A 27,869-nucleotide genomic window follows, 5' to 3' on the forward strand; every position below is an offset into this window, starting at 1 on the left:
GCAGTGCAGTATGGTGTGCAACAGTCTGTCATAACAGTCCTAGGACAATAGTATTGTGTTTATTGGAATGTCTGTGGTCTTGGTGGCAAGCAGTGCAGTATGGTGTGCAACAGTCTGTCATAACAGTCCTAGGACAATAGTATTGTGTTTATTGGAATGTCTGTGGTCTTGGTGGCAAGCAGTGCAGTATGGTGTGCAACAGTCTGTCATAACAGTCCTAGGACAATAGTATTGTGTTTATTGGAATGTCTGTGGTCTTGGTGGCAAGCAGTGCAGTATGGTGTGCAACAGTCTGTCATAACAGTCCTAGGACAATAGTATTGTGTTTATTGGAATGTCTGTGGTCTTGGTGGCAAGCAGTGCAGTATGGTGTGCAACAGTCTGTCATAACAGTCCTAGGACAATAGTATTGTACAAGTTTATTGTTTACTGACAAGATGTTTTGAATATAGTCATCTGCCAACCCCTCTTGCTTACCTGCTTACATTTGTTATTCAAAATTTGCATTTCATTAGTGCAGTACCTGTCCATACTTGAATTTTTTCAAAATATCATATTTTGATATCCAATTTGCGTGGTTTGTCCTACGTACAGATGTCACATAAGTGGAATGCCAGTGTGATTTGCATAAACTAAATGGTATATTGAGATTTATTTTATTTTGTATGACCACTCTACTTCCAATCAGCTTGGCATAAAGGAATATGAGAGATGACAATGGCGGATATACCCCCCCCCTCCCCCACCTCCTCCTTCATATAATTAATTGTCCGTCATCATCATTAGATTAGATTTTGTGATGGTAACATTTGTTCATTTTCACGACATTAACTTCAATTCTCTAGTTTTGCAATATTTTTTTGTGAAAAATGTTATTTTCACTTCTTAAAATGACATAATGATATTTTATACTTGTGTGCATTGAATGGATCTTTCTTAGACTTGTTAATAACATGACAATGAAATTGCTCACATCTTATGCTAGCTTAACAACTTGGAGTTACGCGTGTATATCAGACTTGAATCTGCTTGTTAGTCCCCGTTCGGACGCAGTCCGAAAACGGGGACTTATGTTTTGCCCTGTGTGCGTCCGTCCGTCCGTCCGTCCGTCCGTGCGTCCGTGATCACCTGTATCTCGAACATGCATGGACCGATTAAGTTCAAACTTCACTCATACATCACACATTATATGGGACATATGCACATGCATTTTTTTCATGATCCGATTAACGATAGCCGAATAGCGGCCATTTTAAGGCCGAAAATGCATCAAAATCGCACATTTTCACCATTCCGGACCCGGATCTCAGTTATGCATGGACGGATTTTGTTCAAATTTGGTACATACATTAAACATAATAGGACCTTGATGCACGTCTTTTTTTTTTTGGATCGGGTTCGAAATGGCTGACTGGCGGCCATTTTGTTTTAAAGAATTCAGTTCTGGATCCGTATCTGAGACATGCTTGGATTGATCGAGTTCAAACTTCACACACACAAGGTACATCATGTCACAAATATGTATGTGCATTTGTTTCATGATCTCATTAACGATAGCCAAATGGCGGCCGCTTTAAGGCCGAAAAAGCATTGAAATCGCACATTTTCACCATTCCGGACCCGGATCTCAGTTATGCATGGACGGATTTCATTCAAATTTGGTACATACATTAAACATAATAGGACCTTGATGCACGTCATTTTTTTTTTCGGATCAAGTTCGAAATAGCCGACTGGCGGCCATTTTGTTTTAAAGAATTCAGTTCTGGATCCGTATCCAAGACATGTCTGGATTGATCAAGTTCAAACTTCACACACACAAGGTACATCATGTCACAAATATGTATGTGCATTTGTTTCATGATCTCATTAACGATAGCCAAATGGCGGCCGCTTTAAGGCCGAAAAAGCATTGAAATCGCACATTTTCACCATTCCGGACCCGTATCTCAGTTATGCATGGACGGATTTCATTCAAATTTGGTACATACATTAAACATAATAGGACCTTGATGCACGTCATTTTTTTTTTCGGATCAAGTTCGAAATGGCCGACTGGCGGCCATTTTCTTAAAGAATTCAGTTCTGGATCCGTATCCGAGACATGTCTGGATTGATCAAGTTCAAACTTCACACACACATGGTACATCATGTCACAAATAGATATGTGCATTTGTTTCATGATCTGCTTAACAATAGCGGAATGATGGCCATTTTAAGGCCGAAAATGCATCAAAATCACGTATTTTCACAATTCCAGAACCGGATCTCAGTCATGCATGGATGGATTTTGTTCAGATTTAGCACAATGTGTTGTACATATGCAGGTGCATTTCGGTCATGATCTGCTTTGAATGTATATGTCACTCAAATATGAACGGAACGGGGACGTGTCATTGACAATGACTTGTTTTATTAATGCATTAATGAGTGGGTGAATTTGAAATTATACGTATTTGTGCAAAAACAGTGTTTGTAATGAAGGATTATTTTTGAGGTAACAAATACCTTGAAAAGTATGACAAAGTGATTGTAATTAGGATTGCACAACTTTGTATATAAATAGAGCATATATATATATATAATTCTGAAATGAACATTTACATGATACAAACACACACATGACTTAGCAATCTCACCACCAAACCTTCTTGCTCAAATTTGTTTGAGCTTTTCTTGTATTCTACAATATTTCTGGAAATAAACCCTTATTTTGGAGCCAACAGACAAAACTTGAATCAATTTTCAATTTTTACTGAAATTTTTTTGCTATTTTTGTCCCAATCTTCTGAACCAATGTGCAGACTATAAACAGGACTATTTTGTGAATTTGTGATGAAAAAAGGGAACTGGTGATGAAAAAGTTAAATTTCTCAATGTTGATAATTTAGTGCACTGCAGCTGACAGTGTCTCAATCAGTAGGTTCATCATCACTAACTGTCAAATAAAGAATTTTCCTACAGAAATCAAAACAACTTAATCAATTGTCCATACTGACAGATGATATTATCTCATTGATTGATAGTTAAAATCTAAAACAGGTATGACTATTTCTCTAAATAACCAGTATTAGTGATGGGTACTATGTTAAACATATCACAAACACTACATGTATACTGTGATTCAATTTTATGTCACATTATCACATCATATTTGTCAAAGTGATGCAAACCTATCTCATCCCTACATGTTATTTTGAAGTTAACAATATTGCTTGTTTTGGGTGATTATTATTAATTAGAAATAATTACTTTGTCACTGTCACTTTGAAACTTTGTGTTCAAACAGCTTTAGTGTGTAAAATTTAGTAGAGAAACAAAGAAATGTACAAATAAGTGATTTGCATGTTGTGGAAATTCTAAATTAATTACTCCAATGGAAAGTAGCTCAATGCATATAAGGGTCAGACAACAAATACTGATGTTTTTTCGTGATTGTACATATGCATTGATCATACAAAACAATTTCACCAGGAAGTTTTTTCTTGCATCTAAGTTCAGATGAATTGTGGGCTGTATATTTTTAATATTTTTTTTTAAATAATAAGCTAATTTACATACCAATAAAAATATTTTGTTTAAGCATTGTGAAAACAAGATTTGTGAAAATGGACTAAACATTAAGTTAAAAGTGATGTGGGTTTGTTAGAAAGCTAATGATTATTAGTCCCCGTTCGGACGAAGTCCGAAAACGGATACTTATAATTCGGTCTCCGTCCGTCTGTGCGTCCGTCCGGAGTCATATCTCAGAGTCCCTTGGACCGATTCCGTTCATTCTTTGCATGTGCCTAGTACTTTATGTGGGACATATGCACATGCAGTGGTTTAGCGATTCGATTCAAAATGGCCGACTGGCAGCCATCTTGTTTTTTAAAAATGTTGTATTTTGGACATGCTTTGTCAGTTTTCATTCAAACTTGGTACATAGATTATACATGTTAGGATACATGTCCATGATGATTTATTTCACAATTGGATCAAAGATGGCCGACTGGCAGCCATCTTGTTTTTTGAAAATGTCGTATTTTGGACATGCTTTGTCAGTTTTCATTCAAATTTAGTACATAGATCATACATGTTAGGATACATGTCCCCGACCGTCCGTGAGTTCCTGAGTCTGTCCGTCCGTGTGTCCGTCTGTCCGTGCGTCAGTCTATCCAACGTCATATTTCAGAATCCTGTGGACCGATTCCGTTCATTCTTTGCATGTGCCTAGTACCTTATGTGGGACATATGCACATGCAGTGGTTTAGCGATTCGATTCAAAATGGCCAACTGGCAGCCATCTTGTTTTTTGAAAATGTTGTATTTTGGACATGCTTTGTCAGTTTTCATTCAAACTTGGTACATAGATTATACATGTTAGGATACATGTCCATGATGATTTATTTCACAATTGGATCAAAGATGGTTGACTGGCAGCCATCTTGTTTTTTGAAAATGTCGTATTTTGGACATGCTTTGTAGGTTTTCATTCAAATTTACTACATAGATCATACATGTTAGGATACATGTCCCCGACCGTCCATGAGTTCCTGAGTCTGTCCGTCCGACCGTCCGTCCGTGTGTCCGTCTGTCCCTGCGTCAGTCTATCCAACGTTATATTTCAGAATCCCTTGGACCGATTCCGTTCATTCTTTGCATGTGCCTAGTACTTTATGTGGGACATATGCACATGCAGTGGTTTAGCGATTCGATTCAAAATGGCCGACTGGCAGCCATCTTGTTTTTTGAAAATGTTGTATTTTGGACATGCTTTGTCAGTTTTCATTCAAACTTGGTACATAGATTATACATGTTAGGATACATGTCCATGATGATTTATTTCACAATTGGATCAAAGATGGCCGACTGGCAGCCATCTTGTTTTTTGAAAATGTCGTATTTTGGACATGCTTTGTCAGTTTTCATTCAAATTTAGTACATAGATCATACATGTTAGGATACATGTCCCCGACCGTCCGTGAGTTCCTGAGTCTGTCCGTCCGTGTGTCCGTCTGTCCCTGCGTCAGTCTATCCAACGTTATATTTCAGAATCCCTTGGACCGATTCCGTTCATTCTTTGCATGTGCCTAGTACTTTATGTGGGACATATGCACATGCAGTGGTTTAGCGATTCGATTCAAAATGGCCGACTGGCAGCCATCTTGTTTTTTGAAAATGTTGTATTTTGGACATGCTTTGTCAGTTTTCATTCAAACTTGGTACATAGATTATACATGTTAGGATACATGTCCATGATGATTTATTTCACAATTGGATCAAAGATGGCCGACTGGCAGCCATCTTGTTTTTTGAAAATGTCGTATTTTGGACATGCTTTGTCAGTTTTCATTCAAATTTAGTGCATAGATCATACATGTTAGGATACATGTCCCCGACCGTCCGTGAGTTCCTGAGTCTGTCCGTCCGTGTGTCCGTCTGTCCGTGCGTCAGTCTATCCAACGTCATATTTCAGAATCCTGTGAACCGATTCCGTTCATTCTTTGCATGTGCCTAGTACCTTATGTGGGACATATGCACATGCAGTGGTTTAGCGATTCGATTCAAAATGGCCAACTGGCAGCCATCTTGTTTTTTGAAAATGTTGTATTTTGGACATGCTTTGTCAGTTTTCATTCAAACTTGGTACATAGATTATACATGTTAGGATACATGTCCATGATGATTTATTTCACAATTGGATCAAAGATGGTTGACTGGCAGCCATCTTGTTTTTTGAAAATGTCGTATTTTGGACATGCTTTGTAGGTTTTCATTCAAATTTACTACATAGATCATACATGTTAGGATACATGTCCCCGACCGTCCATGAGTTCCTGAGTCTGTCCGTCCGACCGTCCGTCCGTGTGTCCGTCTGTCCCTGCGTCAGTCTATCCAACGTTATATTTCAGAATCCTGTGGACCGATTCCGTTCATTCTTTGCATGTGCCTAGTACCTTATGTGGGACATATACACATGCAGTGGTTTAGCGATTCGATTCAAAATGGCCGACTGGCAGCCATCTTGTTTTTTGAAAATGTTGTATTTTGGACATGCTTTGTCAGTTGTCATTCAAACTTGGTACATAGATTATACATGTTAGGATACATGTCCATGATGGATCAAAGATGGTCGACTGGCAGGCATCTTGTTTTTGTTTTTTTATGCGGTATCTTGGACGTGCTCTGTCAGTTTTCATTTAAATTTGGCACATACATGTACTTTATACATGTTAGGATGCATATCCATGACAATTTGTTTCAAAATCTGGTCAAGGATGGCCGATTGACAGCCATCTGACTTTTTGGCCTTACTACTATATTTCCACAATTTATGTACCATTTTCATTCGTATTTGGCACATACATCATACATATCAGTGTGTTTCATAATCAGATCAAAGATGGCTGAATAACGGCTGTTTTTATTTTGGCCATATTACTATGACACGAAACACGTGTTTTGATGTAAATAAACAATCTGTTGTATACGCCACTTGGAACTCAAGTTTCAAGGACACGCTCGCGACAACCCCTCCACTTTAATATGACGAGCACAAAGAGAACTTAACGGGGACTGTGTCATTTTCAATGACTTGTTTTTAATTCTATTGTGCATATTAAACAGATGATTTACATATTATGAGGTTATCTCAAAGTTAACGCAAAATATGTGTGAAAGCCAGTGTTTTATGAAAATCATTCTTATGCAATGGTTTTTGTACAAGATAATATGTTCTTCACACGTCTGATTTAAACTGTAAAAGTAAAGTAATTAAATGTATGATAATTTTGATTTACATTTGTCTGTGACACTCTTGAACACAGCTATGCAGAGTATTATGGATAATTAAATTCAATTATTTCCATTGCCATATTAATTGTTTCCTAATTTCAAGCTGCTTTGTAAAATTATGTAAATACATTTTCTTATCTACATGTACATTTCTACTAATCACCTGAGATACCTTGAATCTCTTGTTATCAAAGTTACCTTTCAACTCTGGAAAATTATCTCTTGCTTTTAATTTTACTATACTAGTAAACTGTTTTATCAGGTAAACTTTTCAAAAATATATTTCAATTTAAATATTTGTTTTCAATTTATTTCATTTGTTTTAACTTCAAGACAAACAAAGTAATTGTTTGTATACCAAGACATTAATCATATTAGGAAAATTTAGCACAAAATAAACACCTATTAGTAAATTTAAATTATAAATATGTTAATATTGAAGTTCAAATGGAAAGTTATCTTCTGCTCAAATAAAATATTTAATTTCCCTACAGAGAGCACTCACTGAACATGAATAATTATATCCTTCTTTCTGACATTTAACCCCACATTGGTTTGTCCTCTACATTCAAATTTGTTTCTATTATATAAACACAGTTAATTTTATAAAATTAATTTGCTAAAAATATGTGATTTTTTTGTCTGTATTCCAGAGTTCATTGTCTAGTAGTCCGTATAAATTTAAAGTGATATGTGAAGAGCATATGTTCATTTATGAGTTTTCATGCTTGCATTGCTTGTTAACATTTATTGAAAACACGCATAAACGCAGCTGCCTATTAGGAACTAAAATCTCTAAAATCTAGTTTTCAAAGAACCGTAAATGTAAATGAATAATAATTCATCCCGTCTTATGTTGTTGGAAATCTTATTGTGGTTGTCATGGCAACCTGTTAATATTGCTTGTAATTACTCTACATGTTAAGTTATCTATTATACGACATATTAAATGGGTGGATATAGTTTGCCAGTCACGTACTCACTCTGTCTACAAATTATTCTTTTGTGGCCGTATTGCCGTTCATCAAAAATGTATGGTATCATATTGTGTCTGTTTTTCATTGTTGTGTCTTGTAATTATTGGATGTAGAAATTCATTGGTACATATCAGTTAATTAGGCTTTTCAGGTGACCTCTAGTTTATATGACCTGTTTACTGTTCAGCCAATCAGGTTATGTTATTTATGTCACCTGTCCACGATTAACCAATAAGATTGTCTTATTCATGTCATGGAAAGTACGCAGTCTCATTCTGTTAGCAGTAACAAATCAGACAACATAAAATCAATCCGCCAATTGAAACAATTTTATGCTATTCGAATCAAGCAGTAGTTGCGTAATTGTCATAAAAAATCATGCGCCAATTACCATGTAACAAAAATGGCAACATAGAGAAGTTATCAAATTTCTTTCTGCTAATGATGTGAAATAAAAATGCATCCTGAAAGGCAGTTGCCGCTCATCCTTGTTTAAAAGGGCATTAATTGTCTGTTAACCACAGGTATTACTGTTGCTAGGCAGTCTTGACTGCATGCAGTGGTAGCGCCCTCTAGTGTTGATTAAGGCCAATTTAAAAAGAAAATACTTTTTTCTTCTAAAGATTATTTATCTGTGTCAGAGTAATTTATGCAATAAAAATACTATTTAATTAAGAAAAGTGAAATATGGTATATATAAAATATATGTGGTATTTACTTTCAATCAAATATCACAGTAGGAGAAATTAAAATCTAAGTTTTTTAATTATTTGTTTTTTGTAATTTGTCAACTGAACAGTTCACTTATTATATATATACCTGAGGTAAGACATATATGTGTAGGCTTGGCAATAAACGTTGCTTATAATGTCAGTGAATAACACCAACAAAGGACATTATTTGTGTACCTGATGTACGCTATTTCCTTTGGCTATGTACGACTAGGAATAATTCAACCATTGCATAATTTGAAATTTGAATTGATGTGGCTTGCTGATAATATAAATTCACATTTATACAGAGATTGAAATCTGATACACAGTCTCAGTTTTAATGCATAATACTTACCACTGCACTGAACAGGATGTTAGCACATGATGTAAGAACTTTTGAATATTCATTAATTTAGCAAACGAACTGCCCTCACAGTGCGTGGAGAAGACCATAGTCATTCTGTATTGAAATGGCTATCAAAAAGAACAATAGAAAATGCAAAAACTAAGTAGTCAGTGGCCAAATTTATTTCCGTTGTTGTGTGGAACACTGAATGGGTCACTGCACTTTACCCATAGGGGTGAACAGCTTGTATTTCTGAGGGGATAAGGTTTTTGTTTGCATTAATGAAGATCCAATTTTTTAGTGTAATGCCCGACTACTTCTACTGTCATATTTTTTTTGCCTGTTAAGTATTTAACTGAATTGTTATGCTATGTTGTAATAAAAACATTATGGACACCTCTTTACATGGAATCTTTAAGCCCAAACTGATGTGTTCATTGTGGTGTGAGGCCGTCATTAATCCAATTACAACAGGGAAGCAAAGCTTTGTGAATAGCAATCGAAAATAGAAACGTCAGTTGAGATTGACGGGCAGCGAGTACACCCACGTGAGAAAGAGCCAATGATAGAACACATGTGAACCGACAATAGCTATATATTGATGTTAGGGTGATTGTATACAAATACTGTATTCAGATTTTATAAGGGTGTAAGATCTTGATGTTGTAATCTCAGCAACGATGATAGAAGATGGATTTGTGATTGCTCGGAGATAATTTATAATCCATAATCGCGGGAATCAGCTTAGATTTATAAACTATATTTAATTTGAATGGCGTTCTGTGCAAGGTATAGTAGTATTGTTTTTATTTTATATCGTTTAATTTGAGTTACGTATAATGTATCTGAGCACATCTCAGTAAATACGATTTGTGAGTCTGTATAACCAGACGGTTATTGTCGCATTACGGTACAGTGTGTGCTGAAATGTAAATGTAGCTAATGAAAGTTGCAGCACGTAGTAAAGCATGCTAGGTCAGGTGTTCTCTCCTGCTGTAGATGTGCAATTTTTAATCAAAGGGCAGTACTTACATCTAATTGATACAATATTATTTTTATTTTATATTTGATTATTTGATTACGCATCAATCCGTTGATTAAACATAATATATTAATTATTATTTATAGTTTATTGATTATAATGTATTAAATTGTCTCTGCTCATATGTATTACAATAGTAAACAAAAACATTGTGATGATACATATTTTTGTATGAGAGGATATATTGTGTTTATGGACATGTTAAATTCAGTAGGTTCTTATAACTAATGTGTTTTATAGGTACACTATTGTTGTTGTTGATGCATCTCTGGTTGTTAAAAAAAAGTTGCATACAAGCGGTTTCTTCATGCCAAAGTCAACTTTTGTCACCTTTCAAAAATTAAATCAACATTAATTTCAGGTTTGTTAAAGAATGCGACAATGAAATCCAAAATTAAACAATGAAATTATAATGTGCAAAATTTTGTTCAAAATGTTGGCGAGAAAAATGATGTCATTCAAAGGCTGTATGAAATGTTTTAATGTGTTGAGAAGAAATTTCACGCAAACATTTGTACCTGGTATATTTATACTATATTATACGTTTTGGTAAGTTTAACATTTAACAGCTGATTTTACTACAATAGATGAACAACATTCTTTTGTATCATTGATCAACCCACTAAGAGAATTACCGTGGTAACTATCTGTGCCAGAGTCACCTAGTTATCAAATATTTCTGCAGTTGTCAAATTTCTGGAATTTTTTTGTACTGTATTGGTGGAATTTATAAAATGTAGTTGCTAGATTACAATTTTTTTGTACTTATATTTTTTTTATGCAAGGCAACATTTTTTATGGTGCTAATTGCATACCAGTTTTCCAAACCTAATACTGCATATTTAGAAGGCAGGATAGACTATGCTTTGATTTAACACTGCTGAATAATCAGTTGGCTCTACTAATCAAACCCACAATCTCTCTGCTGTAAGGTGAACAGGCTAACCACTCAACTATCGGTCAGTTTCTAATTTTTACAATTTTTAAGCTAAGTTGAATTGAGGTAACATGCATCAAATCTGAAGTAAACAAGTTTATTGAAAAGATACTGTGACTGGAATAAACAATGGAGTATGTATAGTTATAATTTAAAGCAGAAAACTATCGACTTTTGCTCTTTCAAGCTTCTTGTTATGTATAACACTTGTGTAATGTGATTACTAATGCAGGCACTGTTTCTGCTTTTATGTGTACAGCCGCTAGCAAAATTGTGCCAGATTTATTATGGTTTGTATTTATATGGTGTTGATATGACTTAGTTCTTGGCGATTGCCCCGAATGAAACGCAGCTCTGTCCCCGTAATGTCACACATATTGCAGCTACCAATCATAATTTGTCTCTTCTTTGTATTGACAGTTTGTAGTTTGATTGTGATTGGATTGTTAATAGGCAGATTCACTATTCTGATTTCATCTTTAACTTGTCCTCTGTACCTTGATATGCTAGTTACACTAATTGCTAGTTACACTAATTGCTAGTTACACTAATTGCTAGTTACACTAATTGCTAGTTACACTAATTGCTAGTTACAGTTTGTGAAGTTAGTTAATTGGTTGTAAGCTAGAGAGAGCAGCGAAAAATCGTTTTTATATTTTACAAAATCTCTCAATATAAATTAATAAATATAAATAGATATAATAATAATATTACTTTATATTTATACCATTTATATTTTCTTAATAATGTAATTGCCTCAGGTCCTGATCGTAGTTTCCAAGACTAAAATGGAACAACCAAATTTAAGGTAGATTGATATCTTACTGACGTCAAAACAGAGCATCCTATTAGATGTTAATGTTTTTATGTTAAAACCTGTCAACAAAGCCGATAAAATAACTTACAGCATGCTATGCGTTACAATCTATTATATATCGTTAGGGCAGGCATGATATTACATTGGCACTGTTGTGGCATTTTCTACAGTAATTACCATTTATTATATTAGGTGTTTCTATAATTATAAATTAAAGTGATCTATGGTGTTTTATATTGTTTATAGATTTGCCTACAATAAGGTAGTAATCTTTATAGACTTGAGCTTTTCATTATTGTATTGTAAAGTTGCAATGGCTGTACTATTTAGGGCAGCAAAAGTTGTATCCACTCCACAATAGTTTTATCATATACCTTGTTTATCGTGCCACACCAATTACTACCACTAGTAGTGTCTATTACAAATTAATGCAAGAGTTTTGAGCTACTGGTGTTTCATTTGTCTTAGAAATAATGCAGATTGGTATTCCTGTGCTTAAAGGGGCACTTCCAGTTAAGCCTAATCTCACAACAAATTTACTTTCTGGATTAAAATTACAATGAATAACAAAAGATAAATTTATTTCTGTAAATAACATAAACAATAGTGTCCCATGATTCTTTGGTGCAATCCCTGGGCTTGGAAGGTTCCCCTTTAACACACTAACATCAACAAGACACACAAATATTCTAGCATTCGGTAACATTGAAAATATCAAAACTCTTTTGAATCCCTACCAGAATGCGTAATCCTTTGAATGTGGTTAGATTTCAGCCCTAAATACCTTCCCATGTTTGACAGCTAGTTGCACTTAATGTGATTGATATTTTATAAAAGCATGCCCCACACAATATAGCAAAATTCTGCACTGTCAGTTTCAAAACAAATTACCTACAAATTTCCAGCAATGCAATGTACTAGTATTACTGACTTGTAGTGATTAAAGTGTGTATCATTTTAAATCTATAAAAGGCATATGTTTGTCCAAATATGGTCAAACAAGACTGAGTGTGATATAGAAAATTATTGCATGGCTCGTTCATCAATTTTCTCATGGTGTTATGAACAATAAGAAGTATATGATAATCTGTCAGCAAATAGGATGGATTTTGTCAACATTTCAAAGATATATTTACTATAACATAATTGCTCTTATTAGTAGTGCAGTGCATTTATTACAGGTGACAACAATCTATCAAATTTAAGGTCATTGAATGAGATAAACTCACAAATGAATGTGACTATGATGGAAACCTATGTCTGCAGGCTTGTTTGACTGGGCCTGCTTGACACCTGGGTAGCAAACTAAGCTTTCGACAATGTGGAATATGGTACCATATAACCATATCTTGGGTATGACTTTCCAAGTTTGAGAAATAATAATAATAATAACTTTATTGCATCCTTAGAAGCACACATTTTCTATTGGTTTACAGCAATAAATATTTAAGTGATTAAAATAATAGCAAAGCAAGAAAACATAAAAAAAATCAAGGCATTATTATATCCAAAGAAAGCCATTTCTTAAAATGAATGATTTATGCAGAAATTTCCCTAAAATTTTAATTATATTTCTGTCATTTTCTGAAAAAAAAACTGATGTCATTCAGATTTCAGATTATGTCTAACATTTATATGACCAGGTTTGTATTAAGGCATACTGTCAGACTTCAAACTTGGATCTGATTTTTCAAATTGTTTTCCCATGACTATGTACAAACAGGGTAGGTAACAACATCAGCCAGAAATGAAAAATGCTTAAAAAAATAATATATTGTTTTTTAAATGTCATTAATTTCCTGTCAGTTTTGACTGTGTCACAATTTATAACGTGTTGCTGACTTACTCAGTCAGTTTAGTCAGATTATATGTCAGAGGCTATAATATAAGAGCAAAGTACAAACCTGTCCAGAAAACTTTCAGTTCACACAAAAAAACAAATATTAATAATCTCATAATCTCTATTTTATTTACTACTGTAAATTTTTCATTGGCATTTAACTTCAGTATTTTGATATTTTGAGCAATTTTATGATTTTTGTTCTATTGTTCTTCTATATGTTTACATGGATTTATTTAAATGAATTTCACTTATCAGTGAAAATAGCAAAATTAAAAACACAGCAAATAATCATAGCTTTTACAGTAGTTTATTATAAAATTCAGAGCAGCAACTGTAATTTAAAATTTTGATTTTAAAATTCTGATTAAAATAATGACTATATGAGTTAAAATAAATGAAACAAAGTGGTTTTTATTGTGAGGGAATTTTATTCTATCTTTATGTGATACAGATGCCGGTGTATAGTAGCTTGGATTAAATTGTTGACGCAAGCGCTGATCACATTTATCCCTGGAGGTCAATTACCCTGGGATTGTGTCGCTTATTAACATATAACAGAAAGATTTACGCACACCATACATGCAATTACTCACTCTCTAGTATTAATGCATGCAAAGATGGCTACTCTATAACAATATATGTGTTATCATTGCATGGTATAGCTTGTTTGATTATTATTAAAATATAAACAACATTAAATAGAGATTGCTGTATGACAACATAATGATCATACAGCGAACAAAGTAAAAAAAATATGTAAAGTTTGAGAATTTCTGTAGTGAATTGTGTGCTGAGTCTCTGAATTTGATTTCGCTTGACTTGGTGTTGCGGTGAGCTATATTTGGTTGTGTATACTTAATAATTACAATTTCAGTTGATAAATCAAGTGGACTGATTGCAGTTTTTATTTGGTTTCAAGCTTTTCTTTTGTGAAAAGGTAATGAATGGTACATGTACTGAATAAGGAGATAGGTCTATGTTTGTAATAGTCTTTGTTTTTATGCATGGCTGGGTATTAGTTCCAATCAAGCACTGCTTGATTATGAAAGCAGATGTTCTCTGTGTGAGTTTGGCAAGGCCTTGTTATTTCCCGCCAAAATGTTTGTGCAAAGATTTTCACCCTTTTCTTGATTTTTTTTAAAAAATTTACATTTTCTTGATTTTTTTAAAATTCAATTTCTGACTGATGAAAGCTACAATTCAGGCTTATGACAGTTACGATTCTGACAGATGAACCGTTACAATTCTGGAGAAAGTTACGATTCTGACAGATGAACAGTTACAATTCTATGTGCCTTTGTAGGTTATCATGGATGTACAAATGACAAGTGACTCCATGTGTCTTTGTAGGTTGTCATTGATGTACAAATGACACAGTGACTCCATGTGTCTTTGGAGGTTGTCATTCATGTACAAATGACACAGTGACTCCATGTGTCTTTGGAGGTTGTCATTGATGTACAAATGACACAGTGACTCCATGTGTCTTTGTAGGTTGTCATTCATGTACAAATGACACAGTGACTCCATGTGTCTTTGGAGGTTGTCATTGATGTACAAATGACACAGTGACTCCATGTGTCTTTGGAGGTTGTCATTGATGTACAAATGACACAGTGACTCCATGTGTCTTTGTAGGTTGTCATTGATGTACAAATGACACAGTGACTCCATGTGTCTTTGTAGGTTGTCATTGATGTACAAATGACACAGTGACTCCATGTGTCTTTGTAGGTTGTCATTGATGTACAAATGACACAGTGACTCCATGTGTCTTTGTAGGTTGTCATTGATGTACAAATGACACAGTGACTCCATGTGTCTTTGTAGGTTGTCATTGATGTACAAATGACACAGTGACTCTTTGTCTTTCTAATTTGTTTGGAGATGAAAGTTATTACAGTTTACACAATAGGACAGCATTATTTGTATCTCAATTAGTGTCTTTCTCTCTCTCTCTCTCCCTACATACATGTATATATATTATATATGTTAAATGACACACAGCAACTACATTGACTGTCATGTTTCTCCTGATTTCAGAACTGTGCCAATTTTCATAGTTTTATAAATGAGTTCGTGATTGCGATATCAATAGAATAGAAAATTCCCTGTGGCAACATTGTCTACAAGACAGCATCACAGACACACACTTCTCCACTTTACCCTTTAAAACAGTTTCTTTGTTACGACTAAACTGCTGAACCTTCCTTTGGAAAGTGTTTCAAATTCACAAGGAAAATTATGTTTTTTTTTATTTGATTTGGTTTTCTAATTGTCTGCATTTTGGGGTTGTTTTTTCTATAAAAGTAATATTAACATTTTTTTATCTGACCTATTTTGAATGCATTATTTATTTCACTAGATTTTAATTTGACTATTTCTGCTGATAAGTAAAATTTGATAAATAAAGTCCATGTGAACAGGTAGAATGACAATAAAACTCATTGTTTTACTGTCAAATTCATGAACGTAATCTGTTTGAATATGTTTAAAATATCAATAGTGATTTCAAATGCCAGTGAAAATAAATGGTTTGACAGTATCTTATAAGTCCTTAAGAAGCTAGTGTGTTTTTAAGAATGCATTATTATCACACTAATTAAAAATACCAAATAAGACTAGATGCTGACATTGAAAATTTAAGTTGTCCTGACCTTGAACTTTGACCTCTTCTTCTTGCTTATCATAGAGAAGATAGTCAACAGGCTGTTAATTCTCAGTAGCAGGATATCATTTGTAATTCAAGGTGATTTCTAACTACAGTCAAATCATTTTAAAAAGGTTAGGATAAGAATTTACAGTGTTCAACTCAAGGTTTATTTTTACATGGAGTATGAGTGATTGTACGTCATCATAGTTCGTCGTTCGTGTCAATGTTTTACTTTTTCGACTTCTCCTTGAAAACTACAAGCCTGAATGTTTTGATACATGATGTATTTGTACCTTGGGTAGACCTCTCTTAGATTTGTTCATTTCATGTTGATATCTTCAATTCTCTAATTTTGGTGAATATTTTTGTCATTTTTGATAAAAAGTGATATTTTCAACTTCTTGTTAAAAACCGCAAGTCCAATTGCTTTGATATTACATATATAGGTACTAACTACATGTGGACCTCTCTCAGATTTGTTCATTTTGTAATGATATCTTTAAATCTCTAATTTTGGTGAATATTTTTGTCATTTTTGGTAAAAAGTGATATTTTCGACTTCTTGTTAAAAACCAATAGTTCAATTGCTTTGATATTACATATATAGGTACTACATGTGAACCTCTCTCAGATTTGTTCATGTCATGATGATATCTTCAATTCTCTAATTTTGATGAATATTTTTGTAATTTTTGGTAAAACATGATATTTACGACTTCTTGTTGAAAACTGCAAGTCCAATTGCTTTGAGTTTACATATATAGGTACTACATGTGGACCGCTCTCAGATTTGTTCATTTTGTAATGATATCTTTAATTCTCTAATTTTGGTGAATATTTTTGGCATTTTTGGTAAAAAGTGATATTTTCGACTTCTTGTTAAAAACCGCAAGTCCAATTGCTTTGATATTACATATATAGGTACTACATGTGGACCGCTCTCAGATTTGTTCATTTTGTAATAACTGTAATTCTCTAATTTTGATGAATATTTTTGTAATTTTTGGTAAAAAGTGATATTTTTTACTTCATTTTGAAAACCGCAAGTCTGATTGTTTTGATACTTATACATATTGTTCATTTTCTAATGATGTCTTCTGTTCTTTAATTGAAATGTGCATTGCTAACAGCGGAGCTATCTCAGCCGATAGGCTATGTGCATTGCTAACAGCGGAGCTATCTCAGCCGAGAGGCTGCTTGTTCTTTATTGTTAGTTGGTTTTCACATATGAACAGAATGTATCATTAGTAATCATCACTACCAGAAGTATATAACAACCCCTACTATTATTATAATAATGATGAAAAAACAAAAAACTGAAAACAGTTTTCTGTATTTAGCTAATATAGTTTGCAAGAATGTACATAAAAAAATATCAATTATACTAAATGAAAAAAGGTCACTAGAAAATAGAAATAATACAGTAATATTAATTGTCAATATGTACCAGTTTAATAGGGACTATTTACTCGTATAAATGACATGTTGTTTGCCACTTTCAACAGAATGAATAGAAATTAAAATCCCTTTTATGTTTGCTTTCATTACCATATAAGATAACAAAAGTCCCTCACACACATGTCACCCGGCTGACAATAGGTTTTTTTCGGATCAGTGTCAGTATTTTGGTGACGTGCCCTCAACTTATTTGATCACTGGATCTCTGTCAAAAATAAGAGTCGGTTTACAAATTTCTGGGTTTGAACTGTTTAGGTGAGTTTGAACAAACATTTTCTTCACCCTTATTTTTAGGAGATTCAAATAATAATAAGTTCTGTGATGTCATTGTCACAAAAATTGAATTACTTTTATTTCCTGCTCATCAAATTTGTGATTGTTTTGGAGTAAAATTCATGTTCAGCATGTAAGAGGCATATAATACAAGAACATTTGTCCTAACGTTGGGCAAATGATTCTTTGTGCGGGGTTACAAACCGCCATTTTCAACCATTAATATATAAAGATAGAAAATAAATATAATACAGTTATTTCGTATTTGGCTACTAATAAATACAGCAATTGTGATAGTCTGCTCAGAGATGTAGTCTGCACAGAGATGTAAGTTTACTGCTTATAGAAGTAGTTACTCAGAGATGTAATCTGCTCTGGGATGTAGTTTGCTCAGAGATGTAGCTAATCCGAGATGTAGTCTGCTTGGAGATATGGTCTGCTCAGAGAGGTAGTCTGTTCATGGATGTAGTTTGCTCAGAAATATGGTCTGCTCAGGGATGTAGTTTGCTCAGAGATATAGTTTGCTCAAGAATGTAGTCTGCTCAAAGATGTAGTCTGCTCATGGATGTAGTTTGCTCATAAATGTAGTTTACTCAGGTATGTAGTCTGCTCAGAGATATGGTCTGCTCAGGGATGTAGTTTTCTCAGGGATGTAGTTTGCTCATTAATGTAGTTTACTCAGGTATGTAGTTTACTCAGGTATGTAGTCTGCTCAGAGATGTAGTTTGCTCAGAGATATAGTTTGCTCAGGGATGTAGTTTGCTCAGGGATGGAGTTTGCTCAGGGATGGAGTTTGCTCAGGGATGTAGTTTGCTCAGAGATGTGGTCTGCACAGGGATGTAGTTTGCTCAGAGATGTGGTCTGCTCAGGGATGTAGTTTGCTCAGAGATGTAGTTTGCTCAGGGATGTAGTTTGCTCAGGGATGTAGTTTGCTCAGAGATGTGGTCTGCTCAGGGATGGAGTTTGCTCAGGGATGGAGTTTGCTCATAGATGTAGTTTACTCAGGTATGTAGTCTGCTCAGAGATGTAGTTTGCTCAGGGATGTAGTTTGCTCAGGGATGTAGTTTGCTCAGGGATGTAGTTTGCTCAGAGATGTGGTCTGCTCAGGGATGTAGTTTGCTCAGGGATGTAGTCTGCTCAGGGATGTGGTTTGCTCAGGGATGTAGTCTGCTCAGGGATGTAGTTTGCTCAGGAATGTAGTCTGCTCAGAGATATGATCTGCCAAATGGATGTAGTTTGCTCAGGGATGTAGTCTGCTGAAGGATGTAGTCTGCTTAGAGATATTGGTCTGCTAAGATGTATTCTCCTCAGAGATATAGTCTGCTTAAAAATACTGTTTGCTCAGAAATGTAGTCTGTTTATTATTCTTTCTTGATAGAATGAATTTTTATGTTTATATTCACTTTCCGGCAGACATAAGGCAATGTCTTCATTGACAAAACCTGTCAATATTGTATTTCATTTCATTATTAACTGTGCAATTTAGAAGTGAGGGAATCCAAAGGTTATTATACAAAATTGGATTCGGGTAATATTTCATTGTTAAATATTTAATAAAGCTATCAATATTCAGTTACAATAATGAAAATTTACTTATAATTCCTTGGTGTGATAAACCATACTGTCTGCTTTTCTTATTCATCAATATATTTCAAATTGAAAATAAAAAAATTAATAAAAAATAAAAATATGATATGATTGAGATTCATTTGATTTCTTCATTTCATGATGGATGCATTTATTGTTTGTAAGAATATTTTTGACATTTTCGATAAAAATTATGATAAATAATTATGATTTTAATCTTTGAACAGTGAAGTCAACTTTGTAACCTTTCATAAAATAAATAAACCTGCATTATTTTTTTCATATTTTTTTCAATAATTCATGTTTGTTTGTTTCATCACCCAATTTATGATGGATGAATGGTAGCCATTTTAATGTTAACATTCATCAAATTCTGCCATTCCATAACTGGATCTAAGTTGTGTATGGTCAAATGTTTGGCCAATTTTTCTTTTTTTTTTTTAGCAATAACTCAGTCTTTTTTTTTCTTCTACAAAAATAGCTAACTATTATAAAATGTGTGATATTGTAAATAGTTTACCTACTTAATAAAAAAAAAAAAAATGTTTTCAAACACCCACAAATTTTCTGAAACAAAACTGGAATATATTTAAAGAGTCCCTACTCATGAGTGTTTTGTTTTGTCTTGTTTTATAGTGTGTCTTAAGTTGACTACTAAATCATGCTATTTATTTGTTATCACAATCAAATCATATCAGATAATCAAATCATGTCAGCGTTAGATCAGTTGTGTGATGTTGCATATATATGGTATATATTTAATGAATATCTACATACTGATTGATAATTAAAAATTTACATAATCCTTTCAATGAGCCTGATTGGCTATTTCAATTTTGCTAATTTACATATTTATGTTGCTTGTCTTAATTGGCTTTTTTGACCATAATGGCTATGCTTCCCATACTGAAAATTTTTAATTCCTTAGTTGAACATGTCAGATAAAAAAACAAAAAAAAATGTTCTCTCTTTTTTTTCTTTTTTTTCCCCACTTAATTTATTTGCCGATATTTATAACCAATTTCTCTGCAATTTGTCAATGATTTTGCAAATCGTTATTTCAATTCATCAGGGATCTGAATCTGAATTTACATCTACCTTGAACTCCAAATGCAATAAATTATGGGTATCTAAATTACTGGGGCATTGCACCTCATTAAGCTTTAACCCCACAATTCCTTTTTAGTGTTGACAATGATCGTTAAATTAATTCTTCAGTTTGCATAATAGTATCACAAAATCAATCAGGGTACATAGCATTGTTAGCTATAAATTCCCATTAAGATTATATAGTTAATGCAATAACAGCTTATTTAGGATCACAGCTACCTTAATCTCATACCAGTACTGCTTTGTATTGCTTTTTATTAGCTCCGCTGTCGACTTTGTCGAGCGGAGCTTATCATATGAGTGATTGTCCGTCGTCGTCCGTCGTCGTCGTCGTCGTCCGTGTCAATGTTTTACTTTTTCGACTTCTTCTTGAAAACTACAAGCCTAAATGCTTTGATACTTGGTGTATATGTACCTTGGGTAGACCTCTCTTAGGTTTGTTCATTTCATGTTGATATCTTTAATTCTCTAATTTTGGTGAATATTTTTGTCATTTTTGGTAAAAACTGATATTTTCGACTTCTTGTTAAAAACCGCAAGTGCAATTGCTTTGATATTACATATATAGGTACTACATGTGGACCTCTCTCAGATTTGTTCATTTTGTAATGATATCTTTAATTCTCTAATTTTGGTGAATATATTTGTCATTTTTGGTAAAAACTGATATTTTCGACTTCTTGTTAAAAACCACAAGTGCAATTGCTTTGATATTACATATATAGGTACTACATGTGGACCTCTCTCAGATTTGTTCATTTTGTAATGATATCTTTAATTCTCTAATTTTGGTGAATATTTTTGTCATTTTTGGTAAAAACTGATATTTTCGACTTCTTGTAAAAAACCGCAAATGCAAATGCTTTGATATTACATATATAGGTACTACATGTGGACCTCTCTCAGATTTGTTCATTTTGTAATGATATCTTTAATTCTCTATTTTTGGTGAATATTTTTGTCATTTTTTGGTGAAAAGTGATATTTTCGACTTCTTGTTAAAAACCGCAAGTCCAATTGCTTTGATACTACATATATAGGTACTACATGTGGACCTCTCTCAGATTTGTTTATTTCGTGATGATATCTTCAATTCTCTAATTTTGGTGAATATTTTTGTCATTTTTGGTAAAAAGTGATATTTTTGACTTCTTGTTAAAAACCGCAAGTCCGATTGCTTTGATATTACATATATAGGTACTACATGTGGACCTCTCTCAGATTTGTTCATTTTGTGATGATATCTTCAATTCTCTAATTTTGGTGAATATTTTTGTCATTTTTGGTAAAAAGTGATATTTTCGACTTCTTGTTGAAAACTGTAAGTCCGATTGCTTTGATATTACATATATAGGTACTACATGTGGACCTCTCTTAGATTTGTTCGTTTTGTGATGATGTCTTCAATTCTCTAATTAATTTATTTTGGTGAATATTTTTGTAATTTTTGGTAAAAAGTGATATTTTCGACTTGTTAAAAACTGTAAGTCCGATTGCTTTGATACTATTCATATTGTTCATTTTCTAATGATGTCTTCAGTTCTTTAATTGAAATGTGCATTGCTAACAGCGGAGCTATCTCAGCCGATAGGCTGCTTGTTTTTCATAGGTGGTTATTTGAAAAATTTGAAAGCTTTCAGTAATTTTTCATCTTTCCCGCCAATTTTTTTTGAACTGTGGTCATGTACTTGATAGCCAATGCGCCACTTTGTGATATGACATGGTCATGTACATGGTGGCTGATATGACATTTGTGTCAAACATGGTCATGTACATGGTAGCTTATATGACATTTGTGTCAAACATGATCATGTACATGGTGGCTGATATGACATTTGTGTCAAACATGATCATGTACATGGTGGCTTATATGACATTTGTGTCAAACATGATCATGTACATGGTGGCTTATATGACATTTGTGTCAAACATGATCATGTACATGGTGGCTGATATGACATTTGTGTCAAACATGATCATGTACATGGTGGCTGATATGACATTTGTGTCAAACATGGTCATGTACATGGTGGCTGATATGACATTTGTGTCAAACATGATCGTGTACATGGTGGCTTATATGACATTTGTGTCAAACATGATCATGTACATGGTGGCCGATATGACATTTGTGTCAAACATGGTCATGTACGTGGTGGCCGATATGACATTTGTGTCAAATATGGTCATATACATGGTGGCCGATATGACATTTGTGTCAAACATGATCATGTACATGGTGGCTTATATGACATTTGTGTCAAACATGATCGTGTACATGGTGGCTTATATGACATTTGTGTCAAACATGATCATGTACATGGTGGCCGATATGACATTTGTGTCAAACATGATCATGTACATGGTGGCTGATATGACATTTGTGTCAAACATGATCATGTACATGGTGGCTGATATGACATTTGTGTCAAACATGATCATGTACATGGTGGCTGATATGACATTTGTGTCAAACATGATCGTGTACATGGTGGCTTATATGACATTTGTGTCAAACATGGTGGCTGATATGACTAATTTCCTCACAATGTATATGTGATCAGTGTTGAGGATAATAAAAATAATGCCCAGTATGTAAACATTAAATATTTAATTACTGTCTCTAGTTTCCTCAAAATGTACATTTGATCAGTGTTGAGGATAATAAAAATAATGCCCAGTATGTAAACATTAATTATTTTATATCTGCCACCAATTTCCTCAGAAAGTATATGTGATCAGTGTTGAGGATAATAAAAATAATGCCCAGTATGTAAACATTAATTATTTTATATCTGCCACCAATTTCCTCAGAATGTATATGTGATCAGTGTTGAGGATAATAAAAATAATGCCCAGTATGTGAACATTAAATATTTAATTACTGCCACCAATTTCCTCAGAATGTATATGTGATCAGTGTTGAGGATAATAAAAATAATACCCAGTATGTAAACATTAATTATTTTATATCTGCCACCAATTTCCTCAGAATGTATATGTGATCAGTGTTGAGGATAATAAAAATAATGCCCAGTATGTGAACATTAAATATTCCATTACTGCCACCAATTTCCTCAGAAAGTATATGTGATCAGTGTTGAGGATAATAAAAATATTGCCCAGTATGTAAACATTAAATATTTCATTACTGCCTCTAATTTCCTCAGAATGTATATGTGATCAGTGTTGAGGATAATAAAAATAATGCCCAGTATGTAAACATTAAATATTTAATTACTGCCACCAATTTCCTCAGAATGTATATGTGATCAGTTTTGAGGATAATAAAAATATTGCCCAGTATGTGAACATTAAATATTTCATTACTGCCTTTAATTTCCTCAGAATGTATATGTGATCAGTGTTGAGGATAATAAAAATAATGCCCAGTATGTAAACATTAAATATTTAATTACTGTCTCTAATTTCCTCAGAATGTATATGTGATCAGTGTTGAGGATAATAAAAATAATGCCCAGTATGTAAACATTAAATATTTAATTACTGCCACCAATTTCCTCAGAAAGTATATGTGATCAGTGTTGAGGATAATAAAAATAATGCCCAGTATGTAAACATTAAATATTTAATTACTTCCACCAATTTCCTCAGAATGTATATGTGATCAGTGTTGAGGATAATAAAAATAATGCCCAGTATGTAAACATTAAATATTTAATTACTGTCTCTAGTTTCCTCAAAATGTACATTTGATCAGTGTTGAGGATAATAAAAATAATGCCCAGTATGTAAACATTAATTATTTTATATCTGCCACCAATTTCCTCAGAAAGTATATGTGATCAGTGTTGAGGATAATAAAAATAATGCCCAGTATGTAAACATTAATTATTTTATATCTGCCACCAATTTCCTCAGAATGTATATGTGATCAGTGTTGAGGATAATAAAAATAATGCCCAGTATGTGAACATTAAATATTTAATTACTGCCACCAATTTCCTCAGAATGTATATGTGATCAGTGTTGAGGATAATAAAAATAATACCCAGTATGTAAACATTAATTATTTTATATCTGCCACCAATTTCCTCAGAATGTATATGTGATCAGTGTTGAGGATAATAAAAATAATGCCCAGTATGTGAACATTAAATATTCCATTACTGCCACCAATTTCCTCAGAAAGTATATGTGATCAGTGTTGAGGATAATAAAAATATTGCCCAGTATGTAAACATTAAATATTTCATTACTGCCTCTAATTTCCTCAGAATGTATATGTGATCAGTGTTGAGGATAATAAAAATAATGCCCAGTATGTAAACATTAAATATTTAATTACTGCCACCAATTTCCTCAGAATGTATATGTGATCAGTTTTGAGGATAATAAAAATATTGCCCAGTATGTGAACATTAAATATTTCATTACTGCCTTTAATTTCCTCAGAATGTATATGTGATCAGTGTTGAGGATAATAAAAATAATGCCCAGTATGTAAACATTAAATATTTAATTACTGTCTCTAATTTCCTCAGAATGTATATGTGATCAGTGTTGAGGATAATAAAAATAATGCCCAGTATGTAAACATTAAATATTTAATTACTGCCACCAATTTCCTCAGAAAGTATATGTGATCAGTGTTGAGGATAATAAAAATAATGCCCAGTATGTAAACATTAAATATTTAATTACTTCCACCAATTTCCTCAGAATGTATATGTGATCAGTGTTGAGGATAATAAAAATAATGCCCAGTATGTAAACATTAATTATTTTATATCTGCCACCAATTTCCTCAGAATGTATATGTGATCAGTGTTGAGGATAATAAAAATAATGCCCAGTATGTGAACATTAAATATTCCATTACTGCCACCAATTTCCTCAGAAAGTATATGTGATCAGTGTTGAGGATAATAAAAATATTGCCCAGTATGTAAACATTAAATATTTCATTACTGCCTCTAATTTCCTCAGAATGTATATGTGATCAGTGTTGAGGATAATAAAAATAATGCCCAGTATGTAAACATTAATTATTTTATATCTGCCACCAATTTCCTCAGAATGTATATGTGATCAGTGTTGAGGATAATAAAAATATTGCCCAGTATGTGAACATTAAATATTTTATTACTGCCTCTAATTTCCTCAGAATGTATATGTGATCAGTGTTGAGGATAATAAAAATAATGCCCAGTATGTAAACATTAATTATTTTATATCTGCCACCAATTTCCTCAGAATGTATATGTGATCAGTGTTGAGGATAATAAAAATAATGCCCAGTATGTAAACATTAATTATTTTATATCTGCCACCAATTTCCTCAGAATGTATATGTGATCAGTGTTGAGGATAATAAAAATAATGCCCAGTATGTAAACATTAAATATTTCATTACTGCCACCAATTTCTTCAGAATGTATATGTGATCAGTGGTAGAGATAATAAAAATAATACCCAGTATGTAAACATTAATTATTTTATATCTGCCACCAATTTCCTCAGAAAGTATATGTGATCAGTGTTGAGGATAATAAAAATAATGCCCAGTATGTAAACATTAAATATTTAATTACTGTCTCTAGTTTCCTCAGAATGTACATTTGATCAGTGTTGAGGATAATAAAAATAATGCCCAGTATGTAAACATTAAATATTTTATTACTGCCACCAATTTCCTCAGAATGTATATGTGATCAGTGGTAGAGATAATAAAAATAATGCCCAGTATGTAAACATTAAATATTTAATTACTGTCTCTAATCTCCTGTTGAATAAATTTCAGGCATTCTTTGTGATGTAATATTTTTTATAATATGTGTGTTTTTGTTGCTATTATTTTCTCCATATTCATGTAGAACCAACCTTCTTCCCTTCTCAATTGAAGTTCAACCACAGTTATACACACATACATGTAACTGTATTTGTGAATGTGTAAATGTGTACTCCATGTAAATGACTTATTTAGCTGCCATTGTGTTCTCAGTAAGCCAAGGTTTTTGCCCTCTGGGCTTTAATGCAACCTGGTAGGTAATTGGAAATATACCAGTGCTCGCTGAGGGAATACCAAACCAACTGCTGTGTCTATGATATGAAGAGAAAAAATTCAAATTCAAAATATGGCATATTATCAACACCAGGTTGCATTGTCTGTTCAGGTGACCAACTACTATGCGATAAAAAATGACAAAGGTCTTCACTAAATAAACAAAAAATATTTGTTGCCATGGAAGTCATTCCATGAGGTTATTCATCATGACCTTTAGACAGTGTATTTATTTGTAAATAGGAATAAAAGATGAGTGGCAAGCAGATTAGACTGTAAACTGTAAAATAGTCCCGAATATTTTTTACTGTAATAACACTAATGCACTTTCTAGATTTTATGCTTTCTCTCTTGTCCTTGATGGAAAATGACAGACCATGCAATGAATTAAGTCAGTACGATAGTGTGGGATTGTAGCCGCTTTGTCATACAGCCTTTTAAAAAAACCAGGCTGCTTTTAATAGTAATATTGGATTTTAATATATCGCCATAGCAATGATCAAAGTGCATCATCATGGTTACCATGGTGACTATGATTCAGTGATGTCATTACAATTGTTAGTTATACAGTTTGCAAGTGGCCTTTTTTGTTTAAATAATAAAGGGGAGGTTTGCACACATAGTGATGTCATCCTGTGTGATGATGTCACCATATAATATTTCATACGTCAGAACTGAGTGGGCTAGTGAGATACAGCATGGTAAAGTTAATTTCAACAAATCTATGCAGCTATGCTTGTAATGCTCTTGAATTTATTACTGCCACTCTATTGTCAATAATGTTGATCACAGAACTGTTTTAGTTATTTACTTTTTGAATGTAAGATGATGTCACTGTTCCATTGAATTTCATAAAGACATGAATGTTTTAATAAATAAATAAAATATTTATAAATGTTTTAATAATTTTAAATGACGAAAAAAATAAAATACCTTGATCAATCACAACTCGATAATGAATGCATGGTATCAACCAATGATTGAAGATAAGCAGAAGAGACTTATGAGCAAAATGACTTCTATGTCCAATGAAAGCACATTCTTGAATGAAGATTTTTTTAAATACGAAATTTATTACATATATGATATAAATTTCTATATAAAAAAAAATATTCATGCCTCCATGAAAATCACTGTATTATTCTATAATGATAAAAATATAGTTGATATATAAAAGTCCAATACTTTGGGAGATCATTTTTTTTTTTAATAAACAATATTTCATTGAAAGTGGTTGGAATTTTGGGCATTTTCTTCAGGTTTCATAATTTTTCATGGTTTTAAAAGCAGATATATTTTCTATCTATTTTA

General features: G+C 33.1%; 1 protein-coding gene across 1 annotated transcript in view; it reads left to right on the forward strand.

Moving 5' to 3' along the window:
• The window catches only part of LOC146731473 (zinc finger MIZ domain-containing protein 1-like), a 175,795-nt gene that overhangs the window by 133,951 nt on the left and 13,975 nt on the right, over positions 1-27,869 (forward strand). The gene's annotated exons all lie outside the window — the stretch shown is intronic.

The sequence above is a fragment of the Saccoglossus kowalevskii genome, chromosome 19 (assembly GCF_978046115.1).
Source record: "Saccoglossus kowalevskii chromosome 19, keSacKowa6.1, whole genome shotgun sequence".
NCBI classification, from domain to species: domain Eukaryota; kingdom Metazoa; phylum Hemichordata; class Enteropneusta; family Harrimaniidae; genus Saccoglossus; species Saccoglossus kowalevskii.